General features: G+C 37.8%; 1 protein-coding gene across 1 annotated transcript in view; it reads left to right on the top strand.

The window, feature by feature from the left end:
• Positions 1–12,500, top strand: part of LOC115225473 (sperm-tail PG-rich repeat-containing protein 2-like) — a 604,424-nt gene that overhangs the window by 272,031 nt on the left and 319,893 nt on the right. The gene's annotated exons all lie outside the window — the stretch shown is intronic.

Genomic DNA, 12,500 nt, shown 5'->3' with positions numbered 1-12,500 from the left:
AAGATTAGAAAATAGAGAGGTAACTAATAAATTATTATTTATTAATTAAAAAAAATTGACAAACATCCCTACAGCTGTTTCAATTCCAGACCTTCAGAAAATTGATTAATTAAATTAAAAGTTATCTTAATGTCGAATCCCTTTGGAGGTAGATAAAGATATACAAAATTAGTTGTTCAATTCCAGCATCTTGAGTAAATGGCTGAAAACCATTAACTGATAAAATTTATACATGAAAAACAGTATGAAAATGGTAGAGCCTTTAAAAGGGGAGTAAGGTTGTGTATGCTGGAGTTGTACACATATTTTGTATATATTTATTTACCTCTGAAGAGATTCGGTTTTCAAATAATTTTTAATTTAATTTATTAATTTTCTGAAGGTCTGGAATTGAAACAGCTGTAAGGGATGTTTGTCAATTTTTTAATGAATAAATAATAATTTATTAATTACCTCTCTATTTTCTCATCTTATTATAATAGATAAATATATATAAACCATGGTTTATATATATACCTTACAGTTGAGTATTAAATGTAATGTCCAATATTCTTTGTATAAGTAACCAACCAATACTTTTATAGGCTTTTGCTATCCATCACTGAGGTTTGCAACCTTTAATTGTGCTTTCTCTCTCTCTCTCTTTCTCTCTCTCTATACATATATATATATATATATAGATATATACATATATCTTTGCCATTATACAAAATATCGTAAGTCCAAAACATTGCTTTTTCAGAAAATGAAAACATATTTTCACCATTCCATAGCAAAACTGTTATACTACACTTTGACATCTGAAGCAGCTGGAGATATGATAGTTTGACCAAAAGAACCGGCTATTGCAAGTAAAAATAAATATTGAAACATACACATTTGGACATATGATCATCATCATCATCATTTAGCGTCCGTTCTCCATGCTAGCATGGGTTGGACGGTTCAACTGGGGTCTGTGAAGCTGGAAGGCTTCATCAGGCCCAGTCAGATCTGGCAGTGTTTCTACGGCTGGATGCCCTTCCTAACGCCAACCACTCCGTGAGTGTAGTGGGTGCTTTTTACGTGCCACCCGCACAGGTGCCAGACAGAGCTGGCAAACGGCCACGGACGGATGGTGCTTTTACGTGTCACCGGCACGGGGCCAGGCGAGGCTGGCAACGGACACGAACGGATGGTGCTTTTACATGTCACCGACATGGGGGCCAGACAGGGCTGGCAAACGGCCACGAACGGATGGTGCTTTTATGTGCCACCAACACGGGGGTCAGACAGAGCTGGCAAACGGCCACGAAACAGATGGTGCTTTTACGTGTCACCGGCACAGGGGCCAGGCGAGGCTGGCAACGGACACGAACGGATGGTGCTTTTACATGTCACCGACATGGGGGCCAGACAGGGCTGGCAAACGGCCACGAACGGATGGTGCTTTTACATGTTACCGACATGGGGGCCAGACAGGGCTGGCAAATGGCCACGAATGGATGGTGCTTTTACGTGTCACCGGCACGGGGGCCAGGCAGAGCTGGCAAACGGCCATGAACGGATGGTGCTTTTACGTGTCACCGGCACGGGGGCCAGACAGAGCTGGCAAACGGCCACAAACGGATGGTGCTTTTACGTGTCACCGGCACAGGGGCCAGGCCAGGCTGGCAACGAACACGAACGGATGGTGCTTTTACGTGCCACCGACACGGGGGCCAGACTGGGCTGGCAAACGGCTACAAACGGATGGTGCTTTTACGTGTCACCTGCACGGGGGCCCTGATGTTGATCGACCTCAATTTGGTTTGATCTTGATTTTGACTGTTCTCACTGGTCTTGCCGGGTTTTCTCACGCACAGCATACCTCCAAAGGTCTCAATCACTGGTCATTTCCTTGGTGAGACCTAAAGTTCGAAGGTCGTGCTTCACCGCCTCGACCCAGGTTTTCCTGGGTCTACCTCTTCCACAGGTCCCCTCAACTGCCAGGGTGTGGCACTTTCGCACACAACTATCTTCAGCCATTCTCATCACATGACCATACCAGCGCATACGTCTCTCTTGCACACAACAACTGATGCTTCTTAGGTTCAACTTTTCTCTCATGGTACTTACACTCTGTCGATTATGAACACTGACGTTACACATCCATCGGAGCATACTAGCTTCATTTCTTGCGAGCTTACGCAAATCCTCAGCAGTCACAGCCCAAGTTTCACTACCATGTAGCATGGCTGTACGTACATGATAGTTTAACATAATAGCAATGATATGTATATCTAGTATATATAAATCACAGTATGTATGTCCATAATGACTAACGCATACATTTCCACAATTCTCAACTGATTTTCACCAAGCTTTACACACACGTTACTTATGTCCCAAGGATTGTCATGCACTATAACATTTTGCCCATAGCTCCCGCGTAAATTGATGTAAATGAACATAGTTTTTCGTATGTAGGGTCTTCCATACTTTTTTAATCTTTTTATAGAAGTGAAAGGATTTTGTCTATTTATTTATTTCTGCTGTCCACCAGATTTAAAAACATGGACTAGGAGCACTGAACGCATACATTACCACAATTGTCAACCGATATTCACCAAACTTTACACACACATTACTTATGTTCCAAGGATGTTCATGCATGAAGCATTTAGCCCAGTGCTCCCATGTAAATGGACTTAAGTGGACATAGTTTTTTTTTAATGTAGGGTCTTCCATATGTTTTTTAATCTTTTTATAAAAGTGAAAGGATTTTGTCTCTTTATTTCCACTGTCCACCTGCCACAGTGATTCAGTTGACTAGAAACTCTGTACACGATGAATATCCAATACCAAACAATCTTAATCTCCATATTTAAACTGCATTAAACTTTGGTAAGCTTACCTTTAACTATTCTGAATTACCTGAAAGGTGATGTTCGCTTCCCTCTCTTCTAATTGTTGATACCTTTATTTCCCTACCAATGTGTTGTTTCACTTTAAGGATGTTTATTTATTCATCCATTATGATATTCCGACGGCTGTCCATTGTTTCAAATACATTTTAGCATTGTTGTTCTAGCCTTTTTTAGACAATTACATATGATACATCCCAAAGAATCAAACTTTAAATAAGAGTTTTGCTTCCACTAGCGAAAGCTATACACATCTTTCAGAAAGCTGCATACCAATTTCACTTTTTGCAGCGTTTGTTGTTAGTCTATGCGCAGGCTATGTGAGAAGACAGAATAAAGGGGATTTTGTTAGCTTATCTCTCCAAAAACAATAGCTCCCTTTTCTTTTGAAAAAAATAAACTCAGAGAGGGGAAGTTTCAACATCTTCCTTCAATTTTATTACACCATTTATGTGGCTGTTTCTGACAAGAAATTTCACTTTCATGTAAAACGACTATATTTTGTAGTCATTATCCGTAATTATTGCCCAAAACACTTCAACAGCTCTACTTTACATCGCTTGCAAACTTATAGGTTCTATGATAATGAACGTGCAACGGCATCCACAATAACCAGACATACATGGAAGCTATGGTTTTGGTTCCTGCAATGAGGAGGGAACCAGGCTGCTGGAGTTCTGCAATGCAAATGATCTTATAGTTTACAATACTAACTTTAGGAAACCTGCCAGTCACCTAGTCACTTATCGATCTGGTAGACACACTAGCCAAATTCACTACATCCTCGCCAGAAGAAAGGGAAAATGGTTGCTTATAAATGTCAAAACCTTCCCAGGTGAAGAATGTAGCCCACAACATAGACTAGTACTTAGCGAATTCAAGATCAGGGCTAAATAGATGCCCAGAAGATGACCAGCATGGAGGAGAAAGGTCTGGAAACTTAAAGATCTTGCGAATGGACAGAGATTTAGGACGTACTACTCGAAGCTTTTGATGAAATAGAGGGGGACATAGCATCACATGATGTGGAAAACAACTGGAGGTTTCTACAGGACAACCTGCTGAGTGCCACTAACCAGATCTGTGGATGGTGCAAAGTCCCCGCTTGACCCAAGGTAACGTGGTGGTGGAACAATGTTGTTGACAGGGCCAAATAAATATCTTGGAAGGTATCCAATGGTATCTATTACACTACTGCTATATTACCTATCTTTAACCCTGGGCATACATATGCAAGCATATTATGTCCGTAAGTTATAGGTAAAGACAAGGATAAACATGGGTTTATCAAGAATCAAAATTTAAAGAAAACAGAAAATGATGCATTTGAATATAGACATGCATATATATGAATGTGTATGCTTATATATGCATGTGTGTGTGTGTGTGTGTGTTTGTATATATATATATATATATCACGTGATCACGTGACTGACCAGACCATCAGATGCTGTTACACATCGCTGGTCACAATGCGCTTCGCATTGTTTTAGCCTTCGAATGACGCCACCCCGCTGCCTAAGCGAGCAGGCCAACAGAAGAAAGAGTGGGAGAAAGAGTGGTGAAAGAGTACAGCAGGGATCACCACCCCCTGCTGGTGCCTCGTGGAGCTTAGGTGTTTTCGCTCAATAAACACTCACAACGCCCGGTCTGAGAATCGAGAAACCGCGATCCTACGACCGCGAGTCTGCTGCTCTAACCACTGGGCCATTGCGCCTCCACGTGTATGTATATATATATATATATATATATATATTTTTACATTATATAAAAGGGCTTAGTAAAATAAATTACTTTGCCGCATACTGAACTCATTAGAAATAGTAGCTAAAAAAACTTTTTTAAAACTATTTCTAATACTTAAAGAAAACCTCTCTCATATAGTGTTTGCTCAATTCAACTCACGAAAGTATGGGGGTAAAGACATTAAAAAATCAAACCCCCATACTTTCGTGAGTTGAATTGAGCAAACACTATATGAGAGAGGTTTTCTTTAAGTATTAGAAATAGTTTTAAAAAAGTTGTTTTAGCTACTATTTCTAATGAGTTCAGTATGTGGCAAAGTAATTTATTTTACTAAGCCCTTTTATATAATGTAATAATTTGAATTCGCCTTTGCATACTGAATACTTGGTGAAATTGATTAATAATTAATTAATTTTACCCTCAATTGTTGAAATTATATATATATATATATATGTATATATAAAACCACTGAATATTAAAAGATTGTAAGTCTTTCATAGAACAACACAGTAGGGCTCAGTATATTGAGCAGTGATTTCAAACTTGGATTTTGGTATATATGTATATATATATGTGTGTGTGTGTGTGTGTGTGTGTTTATATACACCAAGACCAACCTGTCTATCACAGTTATTTCTGTAACCCTGCAACACACACTAATTTCATCATCACCAGATCTTTATCCATGAAGTATTGTATGCTGGTGGCTACACCACAACACCACCACCAACACCACCACCACAACTATAAACACCTGGGCGACCACCACCACCTCCAACAACAGCATCACCCTTCGCTACAATTACTATCATTATCATACTCTTGCTGCCTACGTCTCCACCACCACCACTGCCACAACCACTACAAGAGCCATGCCACCACCACCACCACCACCACTACCACCACCACTACCACCACCACCACCACAGCATATCACTTTAGTTAACCCTCCTCCCACTCCACCTCCCAGTGCTACTACCACCATCATTAACTTCCTGGTCTTGAGAATGAAACATCAGCTGTTGTGAAGTCTCTGCACCCACTTAAGTAGTGTTTCCACAGGCTTAAGGGGGTACATTATATACTTCGGTCTTTGGTGGGGGCGGAGGGTGGGTATAGGGTGTGTGTGTGAGGGTGTAGAAGTATGTCCAAGAGTGTAAGATCTATGTTTCAATACACCTGTGTATATGTATGTGTGTGTGTGTGTTTACATATATAAATATAAATAAATATATATATATATGCATAGTCACATGGTGGAAATGAATAAAAGAATATTTATATATATATATGTGTATATATATATATATATATATATGTGTGTGTGTGTATATATATATATATATATATATAGAGACATACGCATGTATACATACATATACATATATATACATATCTATCTATATATATATATATGTGTGTGTATATATATATATATATATATATGTATATGCATATATATATATATAAATAGAGAGAGAGAGAGAGAGATATGCATGCATATATACAAACAAACACACATATGTATATGAATACATACAGACAGATAACTAAGATATACATTAGTATAAGTTTGTGTGTGAGTGTGTTCATAGCTGTGTGTGTGTATATATATACACACATACATACATACATACATATGTGTGTGTGATTGTGTGTATAATGTTCAAATAAATGTATGCATTCATATGTATATACATATATATATATATATATATATATATATATATATGAATGCACACATATATATGAATATATATATATAAGCGAAATTTTCATAATATATACATTTATTTGAACATTATACACACAATCGCATACACATATGTATGCATGTATGTATGTGTGTATATATATTATGAAAATTTTGCTCATATATGTATATTCATATATATATATATACACATATATGCATGCACTCATACATATATATGCATATATATATAAATATATATATGTATATGTATGTGTGTGTATATATATATATATATATAAATATTTGTGTGAATGTCTGTATTTACAGATAGTTGTATGCATACGCATACACACACATGCGATCATATGCATTTATATACACACGTGTGTATACACTCCATACACATGCATCCATCAAAATTCGTGTATCACAAGACAGCCTCTCTCATCAGTTGGCAAAAGGTGATTATGAATGAGATGACTGGAAATGTGTCTCGGTGTGCGGGGTTGGCACAGGGGCACAGAGGGGGAGGTGCCGCTGCCGTGAGACAATTAACTAACAAAAAGTCATTTCCCCTCCCCCCTTCACACACACATACCGCTTGCCCTCCGCCTCCACTAAGACTCTCTTCTCATTGCCACCATCATTATCATTGACATCATCATCATCATCACCACCAGCACCCCTCCCATTAATATTTGCCTCCGCTTTCTCCTCCCCCCCTCTACCTTGTCTTAGTTGTTGTCATTGTTGTCGCTGTTTAAAATGATGCCATTATCATCACCATCATCATCATCATGTGTTATCAACGCCATTATCACCACCATCTTCATCCCTATTATCATCACTATCAAGATCATGGTCGTCATCGTCATCAGAGGTATCATTGCAATTCTGGCCAGTACACAAACACACACACACGTTCATGTAGATGTGTGTGTGTATCTATATGTATGTCTCTCTCTCTCTCACTCTCTGTCTGCCCGTCCCTCTCTCTCTATATATGCATATATATATATGTATATATATGTATATATATATATATATGTATATATATATATGTATATATGTATATATATATGTATATATGTATATATATATATATATATGTATATATATATATGTATTTATGTATTTTTATATATGTATATATATATATATATATATATATATATATATATATACGCATATGTACACAGAAAATTGTATACATATATATCACGAGTATAAAAATGTACAGTACAAGTATACATACATAAATACACACACACACACACACATATATATACATATACTCATATATACATATATACATATATACACACAATGTATAATACATGTATGCATATATATATATATATTATCTATGTATACGTATATGCTGTTTATATATATGTATATATATATATATATATATATATATATGTATGTATTCACACATAAGCATATGTATATGTTCACACACCATCGTCGTCATCATCATCATGATTTCATCACCATTACAACCACCATCATCATCGACATCAACATGATGAACTTCACGATCTTCATCGTTAGTTTCTTCGTTAGCAGTCTCAGTGGTTGCTCCCATTATAAAGTTATAACTAGCAGTGTTCATGAACAACAACACAAACAGCAACTACAAAACCGTAAAATGTAAATGGGTTTAGGTGGGGGTGCACGTGTCATACAACAATATTAATCAATCAGGAGGAGATAAATCTTAATCAATGGAGCACTCGGCCACCACTCCACCTACTTTCAAGCCTCTGTCCTTCCGATACTTCCCCGTTCACTCTTCCTAAAACATATGAAATGTTTAGGTGAAACAATATCGGTTTCACAGTTCCCTTGCCCACGTGATAGGTACATGCATCAGTAATGCAACCAAAAGAAGCTATGAATATATAAAGTAAAGTAAAATGTGTGTGTGTGTGTGTGTAAACACACAATTAATGGAAACACGATTAAGAAAATTGGGGCAAAATGTATAATTAAAAATTCACAATAAATGATTTTGTTTTGTTTTTTGTAGTGTTTTGTGTTTTTGTTTGTTTTTGGTTTTTTGTATTTGTTTATCATTTGTGAAATGTGTTGATTGCTTTTGGCGTTTTCAGTTGCATGCATTGAAGCCGATACATAAACACACATATACACACATGCATACGTACAAGTACACACGTTCGCACTCACTCTCTCTCTCAGTATGTATATATACCTACATATATATATATATATATATATATATGTGTGTGTGTGTGTGTGTGTGTGTATTGGCTTGCTGCCTAGCCATGTACTTTTGAATTCTCACTGTGTGCCACCTTGAGCAAGTATCTTCTGTTATAGCCCCAAGCTGACCAATACATTGTGAATGAATCTGGGAGACAGAAAGTGAAAGAGGCAAGTTATATATGTTTGTGTGTGTGTATATACACACACATATATCATCATCATCATCGTTTAGCGATGATGATGATGATATATAAATATAAATATAAATAGATATATAAATATAAATATAAATAGATATATAAATATAAATAGATATATATATACACACACACATATATCATCATCATCATCGTTTAGCGATGATGATGATGATATATGTGCGGGTGGCACGTAAAAAGCACCCACTACACTCACGGAGTGGTTGGCGTTAGGAAGGGCATCCAGCCGTAGAAACACTGCCAGATTTGACTGGGCCTGATGAAGCCTTCTGGCTTCACAGACCCCAGTATAACCGTCCAACCCATGCTAGCATGGAAAACGGACGCTAAATGATGATGATGATGATGATGATTTATATGTATATATAAATATGAATATATATATATATATGTATATATTTATTTATATATATACATATATATGTATATATATATATATATATATATATATATATATAGGTAGAATTTAGAGGTGTTTAAAACCTCTAAGGGGTGGTTAAATCCAGAGGTGCCCCTGGTGATTACCTGTGTATGTACAGTCCTTGATAAAAGGTATATGGTAGCAGGTAATTCAGTGTGTAAACCGTAGTTTAACTTAAATACAAGAAGAAAATGGAGGAAAATAACATGAAGGAGTTGGTCGTTTGCACTATTAAGCCATTTATTTAATTGATTAATAATAAAGATAAGTGGTAGTAATAGTACATTTACGATCGATTCTGTTTACCAGTTGTAGTGGTAGACATCATCAGAATGCAAACTCAATTCTCTAATAGATGCAAGACTAAAACGTACTTTACCAATGTGATGTACAAACAAATAGCCATATAAAATCCTATATAGGAGCCACGGAAAACTAAATGATACTTAGGTACAGTGCACACCAATCTAGCTTCAGAAATAGGAGTAAGGTAAATTCAACAGGGCTTAGTAGTTATATGTGGGAGCTTAAGGGCAAAGAAAAAAATAGTCTATAGATTAGAATGGTGCATACTTGCAAAAACACCTTCTTGCAAAAACACCATTAGACAGTGCAATCTCTGTTTCAGCGAACACCTGGAAATTCTAATGGCTAAACCACCTCTTCATCATCATCATCATCGGAGAGGCACTGAGCAGCTATACGCACACATACACACACAGCAGTAACTTCCACCTACCGGATTCAATCACAAAGCTTCGGTCAACTCGGGGCTGTAGTGGAAGACACTTGCCCAAAGCGCCATGCAGTGGGACTGAACCCGGAACCATGTAGCTAGGAAGCAAGCTCCCTAACCACAGTAAATATGAGAACAGTAATTTTTTGTCTACATATAGGCTTTTTAGTCTTTTCGAAGTAGCAGTAAACCCGCCTGACCCTCTACAAAACCTATGTTACCATCTTCATCAAAATAATCCCATTTAGCCAGGAACCACTTAAACTACGTCCACGCAAACATTCACTTCCCAACCCCTACTCACTTTACACACCTCATAATAAATTTGTTTACACCGACACAGGGCTTCCTTCATTACTACGAACTTGCTACATCTTTAAGTCCCAAAGACACATAAATTCCTTACTCTTCCCGGACTGAACAAACCATATAGAGTTAGCTCCCTTTTCAACATGAGTTAGAGTTGAACCCCTTTCTTTACACTGCCGGTTAAAAGTCTAGCCAGAATAAACGGGGGGAAAATATATGCTTAGTTAAACTTGGGACTACACATCAAAATAACCTCCATCCTACATCCAATTTGCAGCAGAATTATCGACAAAGAAATTTACTATAATGTAAGCCTCACCATTCTTTGTTTTTAATCTTGTTACCAATGCATTCCTTTGTCTTTCGCTCTTCTGATCTCTCCATATGACTCTGCATTCTGATGATGTCTACCACTACAACTGGTAAACAGAATCGATCATAAATGTACTATTACTACCACTTTTCTTTATTAATTAATTAAATTAATGGCTTACTAGCACAGCAAATGACCAACTTCTTCCTGTTATCTTTCCTCCATTTTCTTCTTGCATATATATAACCTGTGGCCCATGCCAGGGGTGTAACCAGCCCACTTATGCGTACCTTTTCCTTCTTTGGTCACTAAACTCTGCTTGCGAAGACCTGTTGAGGCAAGTGAAATCAAAATCAAAACCAAAATCAATTCGATGACTGGCATCTGTGCTAGTGGGGTGCAAAGAGCACCATACAAGTGTGATCGTTGATAGAGCAACAAGCTGGCTTCCATGCCAGTAGCACATAAAAGACACCATTCGATTATGATCGTTACTAGCGTCGCCTTACTGGCACTTGTGCATTTGCTAATAGGGTGCCAATCCAAGCGTGATCGTTGCCAGAGCAGCCAACTGGCGTCCGTACCCGTGGCACGTGAAAGGGCACCATTCGAGCGTGATCGTTACCAACATCGCTTCACTGGCACCTGTGCCGGTGGCACGTGTAAAAAGATTCGAGCAAGGTTGTTGCCAGTACCGTCTGACTGGCCGGTGGCACGTAAAAAGCACCCACTACACTCTCGGAGTGGTTGGCATTAGGAAGGGCATCCAGCTGTAGAAACTATGCCAAATCAAGATTGGAGCCTGGTGCAGCCATCTGGTTCGCCAGCCCTCGGTCAAAATCGTCCAACCCATGCTAGCATGGAAAGTGGACGTTAAACAGTGATGATGATGATATACATATATATATTTAAATATATATGTCTATATATTTATATATATATATATATTTATGTATATTAATATATATATATATTTATATATGTATATATATACATGCACATATGGACATAAAAAAAAATGTTGAACACAATGAGAAACAAAAACATAGAAATGAACTGTTTTCGAACAACGAAAAACAAACAAACAGAGAAACGAGACATACAACATAAAGAATGTTCCCCTTCTTCAGTTGTCCCTGTTTCAACTATTCCACGTTTCGAAGGCACAGGCAATATGCAACTTCATTGAAACAGTCCTTCCTGCAAAGCAAATTAAATAAAATTTGGGATTTTTTTGGAGGGAAGAACTGTTTCAACGAAGTCTCGTATTGTCCATAGACAATAGACATGCAGCAGGAGTGAAATAATTAGTAATAATTACTAATTAGTAGGGACCCCTGCTGGGACAGCATTTTAAAGAAGAGAGCATGAAATCATTGTATAACGGCTTTATCACTTTTGTCATCGCTTTTCTCATCACTACCATCAACATCATAACCTTCATTTATGAATCCCTTTGGTGCCGAATGAACATGGGCTTGCACCTAGAAAGTTACTCTCTGAGGTACAAGTCTGGCCATGGTTATTTACTGAAGACCAGCAGTCACCCATGCATACCAGCCTCCCTTCTCCATGCCACTGATATTATCCAGGGGGAAGGCAAATGCCAATACAGTGGTAAGAAGCTTGCTTCCCAACCACACGGTTCTGGGTTCAGTCCCACTGCATGGTGCCTTAGGCAAGTGTCTCCTACTACAGCCTCAGGCCGACCAAAACCTTGTGAGTGCATTTGGTAGATGGAAACTGAAAAGAAGCCCATCGTATATTTATATATGTATATATATCTGTGTATGTATATATGTTTGTGTGTCTGTGTTTGTCCCCACAACATCGCTTGACAACCGATGCTGGTGTGTTTACATCCCTGTAACTTAGCGGTTGAGCAAAAGAGACTGATAGAGTAAGTACTAGACTTACAAAGAATAAGTCCTGGGGCCGATTTGC

Source organism: Octopus sinensis, linkage group LG27, assembly GCF_006345805.1.
Source record: "Octopus sinensis linkage group LG27, ASM634580v1, whole genome shotgun sequence".
NCBI classification, from domain to species: Eukaryota; Metazoa; Mollusca; class Cephalopoda; order Octopoda; family Octopodidae; genus Octopus; species Octopus sinensis.
Note: the sequence above shows the minus strand (reverse complement) of the source record. Positions and strands in the feature narration are given on the sequence as shown.